Here is a 16,675-nt window from a genome sequence, read left to right on the forward strand (position 1 = left end):
TGCAGGGAGTTTGGGGGTTGAGGTGAGTGTCATCAGACTCCAGTGCAGTGGAGGGACCAGGCCCTGTGACTTGAGCCCTCCCTAGATCATTTAGGAGACCTCAGGCCTGTGTTAACAGAAAGGGAGGGGCCTCCAACCCCTTGCCAGTGGTCAGATGCCAGTTCCCTGATCCTGTGTTCCACCTGGCTGCTTTGATGTCTAGGCTTTGAAGTCTAGAGGGATGCCTGGGCCTCTCCTGTTCTCTGTAGCCCACAGGTGCCCTCTGCTGCCTGAGGGTCACCCCCGCTATCAGGTCGGGAGGAGGGCCCCGTGCTCCACCCCTCTCCAGTGTTTTTGTACCCCATATGAATTTTGGGCCGGAAGTTCTTCCCAAGTTCTGGCCTTACCCTCTCCCGGTAAGCGACTTAACTTGGCCTGTCAGGAAGACGCTTGGAGTCCACTTTTTCCTAGAGGGGCAGGGTGAATGTCCAGTAGGGGTAGGCAGGACATTCTGTAACTCACCAGGACTTGGCCAGTTTACCCAATACTGGCTTTGTAACTTTGGGCAAGCCCTGGAACTTCTTTGGAGCCTCATTTCCTAATCTATATCCTGGGGTGATGATTTTTCACCTTCAGGCAGATTGAGATAAAAGGAATAAGTTGCCCAGCACTGGGCTTGGCATGTAGTAGGTGCTCAAATTAATGACACCCAATCTCAGCCCTGGACACAGGACCTAGGAATGCCTGCCAAACCCCAGACCCTCGACCCTCATCTGTGTGTATGCTGGCAGGATGGGTGGAAAGCTCCCATTCTCTAGGCCAGGGAAGTTGCCTGGCAGCCAGGACCTCAGGCTGCCACCTTTATAAAGCCAAGGAATCCTTGGGCCCTCTGACTAGAATCTTCCCCACCACCCTGCTCCTGAGAGATGTGGGCCCAGGGAGAGAAATAGGATTTTCTCGAAGAAAAGTGGGTAAGGACTTTCTGGAGGAGGTCAGGGACTGGTCTTCCAGCTTCCAACTGCCCCTTTCCGCTCTGTGGGTGGGGCGGTTTGTGGCTTGTCCCTCCCAGGGAGAGGGGCGGCAAGAGGCAGAGAGACTCAGGAAGAGATGAAGACTCAGAGGGCGGATGTGGTGGAGGTAGACCGGAGCCTCAGGAGATGGAGACGGACCTGTGAGCAGCGAGAGGGACAGGAGAGACGCAAAGATCGACCTGTCCGCAAGGCGGGCCAGGCTAGAGGACTCGAACACCCTGACTCAGGCGTGGCCGGGAAGGGGGCGGGTCCCTGGGAAGGGGGCGTGTCCCTGCTCCCTTCCCGGTCCTCCCCTCCCCGGGGCGTCACGTGGGGCGGGCGGAAGCGCCCGGCAGGGTGGGCGCGCCCGGCCTGTGGCCGCGACTTGGCTGCACCAGCGTCAGTGGTGGCCCCGGGACCCCGGGTCCCCGCGTCCCCGCGTGGAGTCCTCGCTCAGAACAGGTCAGTGCGGCTGCCGGGCCCTCCCCGTCCGCTGCTCCTTGGCCAGGTGTGGCCAGGAGTTTCCCCATTCCGCAGAAGGGAACGCCGAGGCCGCGCGGCGACTCTGCGCCCGGCGGCTACTTCCGCGGGCGTTTCTCTGGGTCACGTCGTCTGTTCTGACTGGTGGTGGTGATGGGGTCGCCTCTGGAGGATGCGCGGTCGGGCTAGAGACGGTAGGGAGGAGGACGAACCGGCGGGACAGGGGGCTTCCAGCCTTCAGCCCTTTGGCGTGAAGTCTCTGACGTTCCGGAGCCAACTCGCCCTCGGGCACCTTGATTTTCTCATCGGTGAAATGAAGGCTCCCACTTCGTTGGCTGCGGAGACCCTTACCGGTCTGCAAGTTCGTATGACCTTATGCGCTGGACCTGGGGCTCCACTGATCTTGGGCAGACTACTTCCGGGCTCTGCGCCTCAATTCCCCACCAGTAAATGGGGGCATGGCTTCCCAAGAGCCCCTACCTGGCCCAGTTGCTGCAAAAAGAAAGTGTGTGTTCACTGAATGGGGTCAAGCCGGGAGTGGGTTATTGGGACTGGAGAGAGCAGACTCCGAGTGCAGCCTGAGGGCATGGGGTGGGCGTTTGGTCCCAGATCTCCAGGGCGTGGTTTTTAGTGCTGGGGAACTCTGGTCGGTATCTGGCATATGCACCCTCACTCCCCCAAAGCTCCTGTCCTGGGGAGCCTTCCCCAGTCCCCAGGGCTGCAGGGTTGGACAGATATATGGAGGTACTCAGAGAAGGATTTGACTGTTTGCCGAGCAAGGTCCAGACAGAGGCACCCAGGATACCTGTCCTCGGAGAGCAGAGTGTCCAGGCTAGGAGAGACCTCCCAGCAAGCTCATTACAGGGTAGAAGGAGCCCTGCGGAGTCAGAAGACAGGTGCAGACAGGTACTGGGATGGAATCAGGCACTGGGACTCTTGGAGGCCCAGGAAGGAGGAGATGGTTGGAATGGGCCTTGGCAGTTAAGTGGTAGTTCACAAGGATAAGGACCCTCAGAGGAGGGTAAAGCTTGTGCAGAGGCAGGAACTTGCATGGTGTGTTTGAGGAACGGCAAGGAGATGGAAGTGGCTGGAATGGGTAGCAGGGGTAGAGTGTAGAGAGAACCAATCCCCCGGTCCCGTGGCTGGTTGAGGGTTGTCTAGACCCTGGCTTGGGGAATCCTGTCTTCCCATTTGCTGCTTGCTCACTGGAATAGGGCAAGAGGGGGTTGTCCCAGGCAGAGCCCTGACAACTGTGAGGTGGAAGTGGGCAGATTGCTCCCAGACCTCCCCAGTCAGACCCAGCCTCACCCCCACCATCTCTTGGACTCCAGCCGTGCCTTTCCACACATCACGCCTCAGCCCTTTGTGCAGGTTGCTTGTCCTCCCCCCTACCCTACAGAAGTTTTCTCCTCTTCCAAACCTCCCAGGTCCTTTGGGTCTTAAGAGATGGGCCTTCTCCTGCCTAGCCTTTCAGTGAGTGCTGTGTAGGGCACCACTTAGGAAGGGTCTCCTTGGAGCTCTGTGGGGAAGGGGACTGCAGAATCGTGGGGATGACTGGGACCTGGGATGGTCCCTGTGCAGCCACCAAACACTACGTGACTGTAAGTTCCCAAACCTCTCCATTTCTCCATCTGCTGGGTTGGGTGATAAGCCCTGGCCCCATGCTCCAAAGAGAGACTGCTGGAGCAAGAATTGGGCCTGAGTCTAATTCCTTCCCCCAGCAGTGAGTGTTTGAATGAAGAAAAGGGAGAACCTGGGGGGAAGGGGTCACTTCAGAGGGGTAAGGGACCTCTGAGAGTCCTAGGGGCTAGTTGTGGACTAGACTAGTACAAAGCCCTAGGACAGAGGGGAGTCCCCTCCACTCTCCGGGGGCCCTCTCCCCTCCCCACCCCACTCTCCCTTTGGCCAAGCTCAAAGCCAGCCAGCTGATGCCCAAACAAGTGGCCTCTGTTCCCAGGATGGGGGGAGGGGAGGCAGGACCTGGGCTGCAGGGCCTGGGCTGCAGGCCCGTCTGTCCAGCACTGACCCTGGCCCCCCGTCCTTCACTCTGGATCTTAACCCTTGGGGGCCTGAGATGGGCCCTGGACTGCTTGAAGGCTGGTACCCCTTACCCACCAGCTGCCCCCGCCACCCCACTTTAGGGTCCCAGGGGTTCTGTTGCAGCAGGAGGGGGTGCCGTAGGACATGAATTGGAAATGGAGAAGGAAAGGAGGGAACGGAGGTGGGAGGGAGGCTGAAGCAGATATGGCCATGTACAGAGATCACTTGGCCCAGAAGCTTTTCTCATAGATGAGGAGACTGAGGCCAGGGACCAGAGCTCAGACCAGGATCACACAGCGAGCCCTAGTGGGGGTCAGGACTGACCCGACTCCTAGTCTGGGCCCTCTTGGGGAGAAGAAAGGGAAAGGGAGGGACCTCTACTTGATTTGAATACCTACGGTGTGCCTGACACTGCGTATTTGTTAATTTATTTAACTTTACATCATTCCATGAGACAAGGGTCATCCTCCAGTAAGACAGGGGAAGAAACAGCCTCGGAGAGAGCTGAGTAATAATATCAGCGAGAATGATGCCAGCAAACATGCACTCGGCACCTTTGTGGGCACTATTATGAATGTTAACCAGTTTCATCCTCCCAACAAGCCTAGAAGTTAGGCACCATTCTACAGATAAGGAAACTGAGGCACAGAGAGGTTAAGTAACTTGCCCAAGATCATGGCAAGTTAAGTGGTAGAGGCAGTATCAGGACCCAGGCATTTGTTTACCTCCTTTGGCCTGACTTCCCCTCCCCCAGCCTGACGTCACTCCTTGAACGCAGTCCAGGGTCCCACTCAGTTAGGGGCTTTCCCCTGGGTGGTGGCCAAGGCAGCCTCGAGCAGAGTGTGACCCCAGCCATGCAGACCCGGCCCTCCCTTAGGAGCAGAGTCCAGTCCTTGGGGCGGCCCCTGTCACCCCCTCCTCTGGTCTCTGTCAGGCTGGACTCTTCCCCCTCCATAGCCCTGCATGGAGGGGCACTTCATGTTTCAGGAAGGGGCTCTGCACCAAGGGTCTGAACAGCAGGAGGGTGTGGGGAGGCCCTCAGAGATCCCCTACAAGTACAGTCCCAGTGGAGCTCAGGGACTCAACACCAGTATCCCCAGCCCTGATCAGAGAGGACATCTTGTTCACCTAGCCCCCCTCCACCCCCCCCACCACTGTCAGGCCCCCAGACCTGTAGATTCCAATCAGGGTTCTGGAGAGGACAGTCTCAGCCCCAAAAGGCAGGTGACCTCAGGTTCAGGGATGGCCTGGGGTGGTGGGGAGGGAGGGCAGTGCATGGCTGGTCTTCCACATGACCTTCCTGTGGAATTTCTCTCTGTCTCATCCTTTGGAACATAGTTCAGAAGGGAAAAAAGATTCTGTCCCATAAACAGGGCGTCTGTCCCAGACCATTGAGACAATCAGAGTCGCTGGGAGGGGATGTGGAGTTAAGTGACCAATTCAATAACAAAATTATTATTTAATAGTAGTAATAATAGTAGCAGTAGCTACTGTTTTTTTGGAAGCTTACTATGTGCCAGACACTGTGCTAAACATTTTATGTACTGATTTCATTTAATCCTCAACAATAGTCGTATGGGGTAGGCACTGTTCCCATTTTACAGATGAAGAAACTGAGGCCTCGAGAAGTTAAGTAATTTTCCTGAGATCATTTATTATATAGAAGAGCTGGGAGTCTGAATTTCTCTAGCTTCACAGTGAGAACCCTGAGCACTGGGAGACACTGCAGGCAGACAAGATCCAAACCCTGTGCTTCTCTGGGAACTCCCAGTCGGGTGGCAGGCAGGGACTGGAGGGCCGCCGGGGCAGGTGACATTACTGGTGACGCGCTGTGGGGATGGGATGCCTGCTCGCAGGCTGGACTGGCTTCTGTCAAGTCTTAGCCCCCAGGGGCCCAGCCCTAGGATGAGCAGCTCCTGCCCACTCTTCTTGTCCTGTCCTGTCCAGTTTGGACTTTGTTGAGTACAGTGGTTCTCCTTTTTACTGCTGAGGAAACTGAAGTCAGTAGAAGTTAAGTGACTTGTCTAGAGTCTTTCAGCTGAGGAAAGGGAGAGCTGGGACTGGCACCAAGGGAGGGGGCTCTGAGGCCTGCACTCTACCTCCCTGCCTGGTCAGGGCCTCCTGGGCCTCGGAAGCCCTGAGCTTCCTTCAGATACTGCTCACCTTGCCTTGTCACAGTGTCCAAGTCTTTCTCTCTGGCCAAACCAGGAAACTGATTCCTCTCAAGGTGCCTGGGGTTTGGTACAGCTGGGTGTCAGTGACTGAACGAACAAACCTGGGGAACATGGTTGCAGAGCTAAGAGGCCAAGAAGCAGAGACCAGCTGTGGTCAAGAGTGTGACGCTCATGGCCAGTGGGGTCCAGAGGAAGATTCAGGGGTCAGAGCGCATCCCCCCTCCCCACTGGGAGGGAGAAATGTGGCAAAATCTTCCTCCTCCTCATTGTTTTCATTGTTGTGAGAGCAAAAGATTGTGAGGGCAATTGGGACAATTGGGACCTCTCACAGCCACTCCTCTGTCCCCATTCCCAGGGCAGGGAACTGGAGGTCACACCTGGAATCTCAGCTTCCCAGGGCCTTTGGGGGACCCTGGCCTCACCCTCCCTCCTTCTGGCCAGGCCAGTGCTGGGGTGGCAGGCCCTAGGACAAGGGTAGCGGTAGCAGGGCTAAGCTACCGCTTCGTATTGCTCCCCTCCTCCACAGGTGCCTGGGTCTCCTGTGCCACCTTCCTTCCTTGCCCCTGGGCATCCCCTTCTCTCCTTCCCTCCCCTCCTTCCCACCATAATGCTGGGGCCAGGGCTCTGCCTATAATCAGGCCTGGAGTCAGGAGCTCATGGTCTGTCCCCAGTCTCTGGTTCAGTGACAGGCCTTGGGTTGGTCATGGACTCAGCTTCCCTGGAGCTTCAGGGAGGGAGCAGGAAGCAGCAGCACCTGGGACATCCCAAGCCCCCAGCCCCCAGGTGTGGACAGGTCAGGACAGAAACCAAACAGCGCAGGTAAGGGGGGGCCGGGGAAGGGCTTCTCCATCCCTCTCCACTCCGGCACTCCCTCTCCCCACATTGGGCAGCTGGGATTTTAGGATTCTGAGTCTTGAGACTGTGGGCATTGGGGATCAAGGATTCTAGGGTTTTATGTGCCAAAGATCCCCAGCTTCCAAATTTCCGAAATTCGAGGTGCCGAAAACCTGCAAAGCTTCCAGTTGGGCTGCGTGGATCCTGAGTTGAGGCTGAGCCCTGTGCCACACCTTTGGCCAGCTGGTGCCAGACAGACAAGGCCTGGAGAGTTTCTTGGGGCTGCTTGGTGGTGGTGCCAGGGGGGGAGGCTCTTCATGCCCTTTGCACCCACCACTCCCAGCAGACACCCCGTTGACACACACCTTTCAAGAAATCTGAGAACCAGGTTCTGGAATGGACTAGGTGGTAGCAGAAGAGATAGCCAGCTTAATGGGGGTGGGGAGGAGACAGACAGGGGCCAGGCCTCCTCTTCATTTGTTGGGGGTGGCGCTGTCCTGGATGCCAGGATGGGATTGAGAGGAGGCCCAGGGAGGGCTGGTGGCTGACTGGGTCACAGAGCAAAGCCTGGGCTGTACTGCCGGGCGAACCAGTTCCTCTCAGGGCCGGCATGGAATGTGGCTCAGCAGGCCCAGGTCCAGCTTTGGAGTGTCAAAGCCAGGCTCAAGGGCTCTGAGGGGTGGTGGACAGAGACCTGGGCCCGGGAGCCCCAGGGGAGGCCCTGACCCTCCTCAGGGGGCAGGGAGACTGGACCTTGGCTGAGGGCCTTCTAGTAATTCACAGTGCCTCTCCAGGTCCTTCCGGTGCGCATGTGGGCCTGTGGGCACAGCAGTTGCCCTCAAAGGGCCCTGGGCATGGGAGCGGGAGCTGCCTCATGGGGAAGAGGGCTGTTCCCTCCCCACGAGGGAGGTGCCCTCCTCTTGGAAGACTTCCTGGCTGGGTGAGCTCCTTTCTGCTGCACACGCCTCTGGGGGGGGCGCCGTGCGTGTTCCTGTGTGCGCACGTGTGTGCTCTCAGGCCCAGAAACCTCCTTGGAGGACCTGTGCTTTTTCCTTTGTTTGGGTGCGATCAGCATTCCATGTCCCAATGCGTTGGGGTAGGAGGTACCTGGCTCGGCACCCCTTGACGTGTGAGCTGGATGAGGCTCTTACCCACTTCAGTGGGGACCTTCCCCCAAGCGGGCCGCGGTCTAGTTCTGCAGCTAAAATGTGTTTCCAGAGGCCCTGGCCTGATGGGGAGAAAGGGCCTCCCTGAGCTTTGCCAGATGACAGCAGGACAGCTTTGGGGTGGAGTCTCTCTTGCTTGGGAAAGGGGTGCCAGAGCCTCAGCTAAAGTCCTACCTTTTCCCTCAGACTGGGGCTGTTCCTCTTGCTGTCTCCTCCTTAGCTCTAAAGATGGATAGCTAAGTCTAGGGAGGCCAGAGATCCAGGGAGTATCTAATGGTTCTAGTGGTTCTGTTCCAGGACGTGAATCAAAACACTCCTCTGCCTTTACTGCCTGTGACCTGAAAACCCACCTTTCTCAATGCAGGGCTGGCCTAGCCACTTGGAGATGGAGGGTTACTCCAGTGTCTCTGAGGTCACCTGAGGGGACCTCCCCCTCATAGTTCTTCCAAGGAATAAGCTAGAGGAAGGGGATGGGGTGCTCAGGCTGGGGGGCCTGGGTCCTGTACTGACTCGTGTGGCCCTGGTTGGGTTCTTATCCCTTTCTGGGGCCCACTTTCCCCTTCTGGAAGCGGGAGGATTGGATTAGGAGGTTCCAAAATGCCTAAGGAGCAGGTGCTTGGGCATGTGGAGCTAGGAGAAGGCGGGGCTGGGGTCTGGCAGGCAGGAGGCTGGAGCTCTAACTGGTGGGCGCGAGCAGAATGGGAGGCACCTGGTCCTGGGGGCCTAGAGGCCAGGTTCTAGCCACGCTCTGGCCACTGATTGCAGTGTGACCTTGGACAAGTCATCACTTGCTTGGGCTCCTTGCTTTTCACGTGTAAAATTGGGAGATTTCATTCAAGCAGTAGATATTCACTGTCTGCCAACCCTGGGCTGGTAGCTGGGGATGCAGGGAAATCAGACCCCAGTCCTGCCTTCAGGGAGCACCCAGCCAAGGCTGGGGCGAGAAAGAATGTGTGTGTATATGTGACACAGCGACAGATAGTGGCATAGCAGTGTGACCCAGGCTGTGACCGTGGGAGCCAGAAGCTGCTGCCTAGAGCAGGTGACACTTGAACGTGAAGGGCAAGGTAGAGAAAGATGTTCCAGGCGGAGGGAGCCTGATGAGCAAAGTCCTGGAGGCCAAGTGTCCAGCGGTGAGAGTGGAGGGAATGAACCTGGAAAGGGGGAGTAAGTGGCCAGACCCAGAGGGTGGAGGCCCTTTGAGCCCCGCTGGGTAATGGGGAGCCGTGGGAGGGTTAGGTAGGCCAGGGAGGGGGGGATTGGTCTCAGAGATTTCTGGAAGTCTGCGGTGGTTCTCACCTGCTCTGGGGAACAGGACTTGCCCTGTGTGGGTGAGGGCTCCCCCAGCAGTGTTTATCGGGCCAGCACAGCAGGAAGTGGCAGGGGTAGCCACAGAGGTGGAGAGAAGGGGCAGGCCCAGCCACGGAGGGTGCCAAGGAGCCTCAGAGTTGAAGCTTTCGCTCCTAGACCTCTGGACGTGAACCTTAAACCTTGGCACCTACCTCACCCAATTGTCCCTCACCCTGCCCGTGTCACGGGCCCTGTCTCAAGCTCCTGACCAGGGTGAGCCATGCCTCTGTAGACGTCCTTTCACCCATGCCCCCAGTGGCCAGACACTTCTACCACTGGGGATAGAGCCATGAATGAGACAGTGCCCCGTACTCTGGTTGAGGAGACTGACAATGAACAAATAAACATATAATACAGTGTCCGCTAGAAATAAGGGGGGTGTCGAAAAATGACGTGGGGTCAGGAGAGAGGGACTGATGGGGGGCACCTCTTTAGGCAGAGTGGTCAGGAAGGAAGGCCGTGCCGTGCATTTGAGAGGGCGCTGGGAAGAGTATGGGAGTGAGTCATGCAGGTGTCTGGAAGAGCATTTCAGGCAGAGGTAACTCGGGGCCCAGCCCTGAGGCAGGAGCACTCAGAGTCGGTTGGAATAACAGTGAGGCAGGCACAGACCATGCAGGACTGGCGGGCCTTGTCCTGGCTTTGGCTTTACTCTGAGGGAGGTTGGAAGTCACTGGAGGGTGAGAACTGGTAGGTTGGGATCTGTTTTTGTTTTTTGTTTTCTTAAATTTACTTATTTATTTATTTATTTTTGGCTGCGTTGAATCTTCGTTGCTGCACGAGGGCTTTCTCTAGTTGCGGCGAGTGGGGGCTACTCTTCGTCGTGGTGCACCGACTTCTCATTGCAGTGGCTTCTCTTGTTGCGGAGCACGGGCTATAGGTGCGCAGGCTTCAGTAATTGTGGCACACAGACTCAGTAGTTGTGGCACGCAGGCTTTAGAGCGCAGGCTCAGAAGTTCTGGTGCACGGGCTTAGTTGCTTCGCGGCATGTGGGATCTTCCCGGACCAGGGATCAAACCCCTGCCTTCTGCATTGGCAGGCAGATTCTTACCCACTGCGCAACCAGGGAAGTCCCTGGGATCTGTTTTGAAGGCATACATTTATTCCCCACAAGCCCATTATACAGATGATGAAACTGAGACTCAGAGAAGTTATGTGAATTCTTAAGTCTCACAGCAGTAGGACCCATATCTGCCTGCCTCCCTGCCGCCCCACGCACCCTGCTGCCCTTCATGGCTTCCTCTTGTCTGGACAGTGAGGCTGAGTGTCTTAGTGTGGCCTTCAAGGCCCTTCTCAGCCCACACTCATCCTCCCTCCCCTCTCCTGCCTGACTTCCCTGCTCCTGGTCTCCACACTCTCCCCTCTGAGGAGACGGAGTGGAAGGAGGGGCTCCTGTGTGATCTTGGGCAACTTACTGAACCTCTATGAGGCTCAGTTTCTTCCTCATCTGTAAAGTCAGATTTAAACCATCCACTTTCCAGATCGTCATGAGGATTATATGAAACAATCCATGTAGCAGGCTTGGCACAGCGCCTGGTAGATGGGAAGCACTCCATAACCATGGCTTTTTGTCTTTCTAAGCAGGGATGGCAGGGTCAGATAAGTAGGTTAGAATGTTCCCTGTGAGTGAGAGAGTCTTTCCTTTCTGTTGTCTGGTTATAGAGTCGGGGAGGCTGAGGTCCCACATCCAACTGGAGGCCAGAGCCTGTGGGGCTGGTCCCCTGTCTCCCTCTCTCCCTCTTTTCCTTTCCAGCCCCTGCCCCGCCCATCTGGTCACCTCCACCCACCAACACAGGAGCTTCCTCTTGTCAGGTGCCAGCAAGGGGCCTGCTGATCACTGGCTTTCCATTGCAGGGGCCGCCTAGGGAGAGGGCAGTGTCAGGTCCCTGTTCTCCTGGGCTGCTACTTCTGGGTGCAGAGGAGCCCCAGTCTCTCCTTCTGGGTGGGCAGGCACATCAGGTGCCCAGTTGCCTCAGAGAGGATGGAGTCAAGCAGCCTTCCCTTCCCCTCCCCCATCAGGCCAGGGCTGTCCTCAACCCCGCTGGTGTGTAGTGAGGCTCTGACTGACGTGACTCTGGTTCTGTCCACTCCACTGCCAGGGAGTGCCCTGTGCACTGCCATCCTCCCTGTGGTTAGCCCTGTTTCCTCCTGTTTCTGCCTCATTTGCAGCGTTAAGAGCTCCCCCGCTGCCAGCTCCCGCATGGGGGGCAGTTGTGACAGAGGAGGATCGTCCTGGAGTCACCCTGTGGTACCTCAGGCCTCCCCCTCACCCAGCACCTTTGGTGGGAGAGGTGCTCCCTGCCCTGCCTGGGGAGTCCCCAGCCCAGGAGGGCGTGTCTGTGACTGAGGGGCCGGGGGGCCAGGCCAGAGGCCGTGCTCTCCTGGTGAGAGGGCACCAGGTCTCCACAGGTGCTGTGCGGCTGGCTGGGCACCCCTTCCAGGTGAGAAGGGCCTGAGCTGGGACCTGAAGAGTGAAGGGTTGGGGGCATAGAGCAGGTGGATGTGGGTCTGGGCTGGGGGGTTCAGGTTTGGAGGAGCTCTGTCTTGTGGGGGGGGGGATGGTTAGAGGAGCAGGTAGAGGGTGCTCTGGTTGAAGGTGTGGGGACCAGAAGGGCAGGGAGGAGGGCCCAGGGGTCAGATGGGCTGGGGAGGGGCAGTGGGGATGGAGAGGAGGGATGAGTCAAAAGCGAGGTGATAAGGAGGCAGTTAGAGGAAGGCGAGGGCGTGGTCCAGAGTGATCTGTCTGGAGGTGGGGGAACTGGTAGGGCCAAGGAGCTCAGTGTGTCTTGGACTTTTTTTTTTTTAATTGAATTATAGTTGATTTACAATGTTGTGTTAATTTCTGCTGTACAGTAAAGTGATTCAGTTATGCATATATATTCTTTTTCATATTCGTTTCCATTATTTTTTTAATAAAATTGACCATTGTAACCATTTTATTTATTTTTTAGAAATGCTTATTTATTTATTTATTTATGGCTGTGTTGGCTCTTCCTTGCTGCACGCGGGCTTTCTCTAGTTGCGGCGAGCGGGGGCTACTCTTCACTGCAGTGGCTTCTCTTGTGGAGCACAGGCTCTAGGCACACGGGTTTCAGTAGTGTGGCACATGGGCTCAGTAGTTGTGGCTCACAGGCTCTAGAGCGCAGGCTCAGTAGCTGTGGCACACGGGCTTAGTTGCTCTGCGGGATCTTCCCAGACCAGGGCTTGAACCCGTGTCCCCTTCATTGGCAGGCGGATTCTTTTTTTTTTTTTTTTTTTTTTTTGCATTACGCGGGCCTCTCACTGTTGTGGCCTCTCCCGTCGCGGAGCACAGGCTCCGGACTCACAGGCTCAGCGGCCATGGCTCACGGGTCCAGCCACTCCGTGGCATGTGGGATCTTCCCGGACCAGGGCACGAACCCGTGTCCCCTGCATCGGCAGGCGGACTCTCAACCACTGCGCCACCAGGGAAGCCCGGCAGGCGGATTCTTAACCACTGCGCCCCCAGGGAAGTCCCTCCGTTATGGTTTATCACAGGATATTGAATACAGTTCCTTATGCTATGCAGTAGGACCTTGTTGTTTATCCGTCACAGACTTTTTGACAGGGCCTGAAAACCAAACCTTTTAACTATCAGCTTCATTTATTGTGAGTTGAGGTACTTCAGACATTCACACTTCATCCTCTCCAGGGTGGAGAGGGGCTTGGGCATGAGGGGGGCCCCCGGTGAGGTTTGGGGGAACGTGGGTGAGGGGCAGGGCTAGGGTGGAGTCAGATGCTGTTTAGAGGACAAACCACAGGTACCCTGGCGTCTCATGTTCATAGTGACCCTCAGTCCATTTCTCATTTGAAAGTCTGTGGCCTTCAGTCTGGCCTCCGGATCTGTGGTTGGTGGGGAGGCGGGGATGTCATTTGATAAACTGTGTCTTAGACCTTCAGGAAGATAAGACAGTGAGGGAGGGGTTGAGCTTTGGGGTTCAGTTTCTCATCCTCCAGTCCAGATGGCCCAGGAAATCAGTTTCATTTACGATAGTTCTCTTGGTATTCTGTGCATGTTGTATTGAAAATCACAAAGCTACTTTATAATGATGGTTTTGGGGAAGAAACTGGGACAAACTCATTTCTGATAGACTTAAAATGCTTTTATCATTGTAATTATGAAAGTGATATGCAACTGTAAAAACTTTAAACAGTACAGACGAGGAGGTTGTAGAAAGTGATTAGTCTTTCAAGATTTGGGGTGGGAGTTAGAGGTAGGCCTGAAATTTAGGTCAGGGCTGTCTACTGTCCTTTAGTCTTAAATGTCCATTGATCATCAGTAAAACTAGTTGTACATTTTATTAGGGCGATGCTGACGGGGCTGCCCTAAGGAGGTTGTTAAAGTATCCTACCTCTCACCTAGTCCACTGGGTGTAGATGTGCGTGTTGCGCACTGCCCAAGGGTACCTGGCTGGGTGCAGGGAGAGCTGGGAGAGGAGGACTGAAACTCAGCCTGTCCTCTTTGCTGAGCTGCATGCCCTGCTGTGGGGCTCCTGAAGCAAGAAGCATTTTTTTCTAATTTGCTCAATGGTCCCGCCTAGGGTGGAGGCAGCCCCGCTTTCCCCAGGAGAGGCGAGTGGGTGAGTTCACTGTGGGGCGGGGCATATGCAGTGCCTGGGGCCCCCCAGGAGGAGGTCCAGGAGGCCATGGTGTATCCACCCTGGAGCCCTGCTGGGGGATGTGGCTGGAGGCAGGGTGTGGGGGTCACTGGTATCTGGGGAACAGAGAATTTCAGGGTGCTGAAGGCGTCCAGACTAGAGCCTAGCTACAGGGCCAGCACCAAGGGCCCCTCTGGACGGGCCCGGCCAAAGCCTTGGGGCTCGGAACAGGAAGTGTCTATCTTAGCAGCAGAGAAGTGAGCAGATGCCGAACGAGTGTGGCTTCTAGTACACACATGGTCATGTGTCATGGTCATCTGGGTGACAGCTCTGTTCTGTGGAGGGGGAAACTGAGGCTCAGAGTGTGACATGACTTGCCCAGGGCTTCAGGCAAGAAGTGATGGAGCCAGCACTGGAACCTGGTCTTGCCTGGCGTCCTGCGGGGATAGGGTTCTGGCCTGGAGCCAGTGGCCCCCAGTTCCCCACCAGATGGCTCAGGCAAGCCCTGGGGCCCGGACTCAGTCATTCCTCTGCCCTGAGGGCTGTTCCTTGTCAGCCCTCACCACTCCTGTCAGGCCACATCACAGATGGGATGGGGCAGAAATCTGGTGCCTGGGCAAGTGACGGGGCGGAGGTCCGGGGCTGGGGTTAGGGCAGGAGACCCCAGTGTGCCTCCTTGGCACCCATATGCCGTGGCCACCAGTCCCGGAGAGACAGAAAATAGGCTTCTGGGTCCGGGGGTTATAGTCAGCTGCCTGCCTGAGGGCCGCACCTGCTGCCTTGCCTGGCAGAGCTGGAGGGAGTTGGCTTCTGCGGAGGGGCGGGGGCCGCTTCTGGGCCAGGCACCCAGCCCCCACCTAGTTCCTCATATCTGAGGGAAGTGTCTCCAAGTCCTCTTGCCTGTGTTAACAGAGCCCTGAGAACAGCCAGGAGGGCAGCAAACGAGGGTGGCCCTGCCCCCAGGTATGACCTGGTGATTGGGCTGGGGGGACTGGGGTCAAGGGGCGTGGGCAGCATCGGGCTCTGGGCAGTGGTACATGGTGCGGTTGTTGGTAGTGAGTATGGGGACTGAAGGCTGTGCGTGTGGCTGCTAGGCGGGGTGGGCGGTGTGTGAACCTGGAGGCTGTGTGAGCTGTGCATTTGTGGTGTGCGTGGGGTGTGCATAGTAGACCCAGGCCTAGCTGGATATGTACTGCTTTTAATTCCTGTGTGGAGAGCTCTGAGGGCTCTCCTGAGTTCTGGGCGCTGGGGTCCCTGCCCAGCCTGCCTAGGATGGGGTGGAGTGCTGTGAGGCAGTGGCGGGGGGTGTTGGGGGGTGGACGAGCACAGGCCGCAGGTCTGAAGCTCTAGGCCCACCTTCCTCCCCTTCCGCTCCCCCCACCGTTGGGCCTTCCCTTGAATCCAGAGCACAGCTCTGTGCAGACAGGGGGCTTTGAAGATGCAGTTGGGGAAGGGTCCTCGCTGAGGGGACTCCAGAGCTGAGTGGGGAAGGAGTTGGGACTGTCAGGGCTACCGGATCCAGGCCTGACTCATTCATTCAAATCAGAATGCAAAGGAGGCTTACACCCACATGGGCGACCAAGGGCAGATCCCTAAACCTCTCTGGGTGTCACTACTGTCCTTTCACATCTCCTGTTCCTGCCCCACTGAACTCTCCCCATCTCTGGATCTGCCAGCTCCTTTTCCGTCCCCGGGTCCTGCACACTCAGTTCCCTTTGCCTAGAAGTGCAGCCTCCTACTCGTGCTCCAAGGCCCAGCTCAGGAGTGCCCTCTGGAAGCCTCACTGCCTCTGCCAGACAGACAGTCACATCCTCTGAAGGCCCTGTTGGCTCTAGCAAGTGACCTGGGCAAGTTTCCATTTCACACAGCCTCCGTGAAATGGGGTAAAAACCCCAGACCCTGGGACTGTACCGGGGATGATTCGGGTGAAGGTGGAAATCTGGTGGAGGCTGGGCATGCAGTGGATATTTAGGAAACCAAGGAAGTGGGAGTGTGCTTGTCCTTAGCTAAAACTCAGGGCTGCCTTTCTGCTGGACTGGCAGTACTGGTGTCCCTAGTCAGTAGTGGGCAGGGATGGCACGAGAGAGATGCTGTGCTGGGACAGAGAAGGGGCGATGAGATTTAAACTCTGCCATTGGGTGTTGGAAACGAGGTAGTTAAAGGACAGAAGGATGAAAGTTTTGGCTCCAGCAAGAGGGACTCAGGCCATACCTGCAGAAGGACTGGTTGGCAAGGATTAGGGAGATTCCAGACAACCCTTACTTACCCCTGGACTGAGTGCCCTTGTGAGCACAGCCAGTTCCTGGGCTCTACTGTGAGGGTAGGGGAGACAAGAAGGGGTACAGGGGTACAGGCTCTCAGGATACCCCAGGCCAGGTTGGGGGTTGGGTGGAGATGGACCCCCCACAAATCGGACAACCAGGAACAGAGCAGGAGCAGCACTGAGCTGCATGACTCAGCCTCTGAGGCTTAGGGGCCCAAGGGGGCAGTCAGGGAGGACTTTCTGGAGGAGGCAGCCTGGAATCAGCACCTGAAGGTGGGAGGATGTGGTTCATTTACCCATTGACAACAGACAGTTTTGGGGGCTTCCACGTGTCAAGCTGATGCCTGGTGCAAAAAGTGAAATGGAGGGAGTGGTGGGCCAGCTGAGCCCGGCCAGGGCTTGGGGCATGTGCTGACAACTTGGGCAAGTCACTTCCTCCCTGTGGGTGTTTGTTTCTTCATCTGTAAACGGCAGGGCTGGAGCCAGTCGAAGGATGGTCGGAGGAGCTGGACTTGAGGACACTGGGAACCATGGAAGGGGCTTTGAGCAGGCGTGGGACAGTGGTTGGCCCAGTGGAGAGGGGCTGGAGGGAGACAGGGTAGAAGCAGGGGCAGGGTGGGCTGGTGTGATGGTGAAGCCTGAGCTGGGCCCTTAGGGTTGGGGGAGAGGGGAACCCCCCAACTTGTGGCCATTGCTGTCTCAACAGGATGACACTCTCCTCTGCTGGTCCCTGCTTCCTTGTGGGTGGAGATCCAGTGATGTGTCA

General features: G+C 56.9%; 1 protein-coding gene across 1 annotated transcript in view; it reads left to right on the forward strand.

Moving 5' to 3' along the window:
* The first annotated feature begins 1,334 nt into the window (after nt 1-1,334).
* Nucleotides 1,335-16,675, forward strand: part of ARAP1 (ArfGAP with RhoGAP domain, ankyrin repeat and PH domain 1) — a 63,416-nt gene continuing 48,075 nt past the window's right edge. Inside the window, exon 1 of the mRNA XM_060018321.1 lies at nt 1,335-1,451. The gene's annotated coding sequence lies outside the window, so the exon portion shown is untranslated. The remainder of the gene's footprint in view (nt 1,452-16,675) is intronic.

This window comes from Delphinus delphis, chromosome 8 (genome assembly GCF_949987515.2).
Source record: "Delphinus delphis chromosome 8, mDelDel1.2, whole genome shotgun sequence".
NCBI lineage: Eukaryota > Metazoa > Chordata > Mammalia > Artiodactyla > Delphinidae > Delphinus > Delphinus delphis.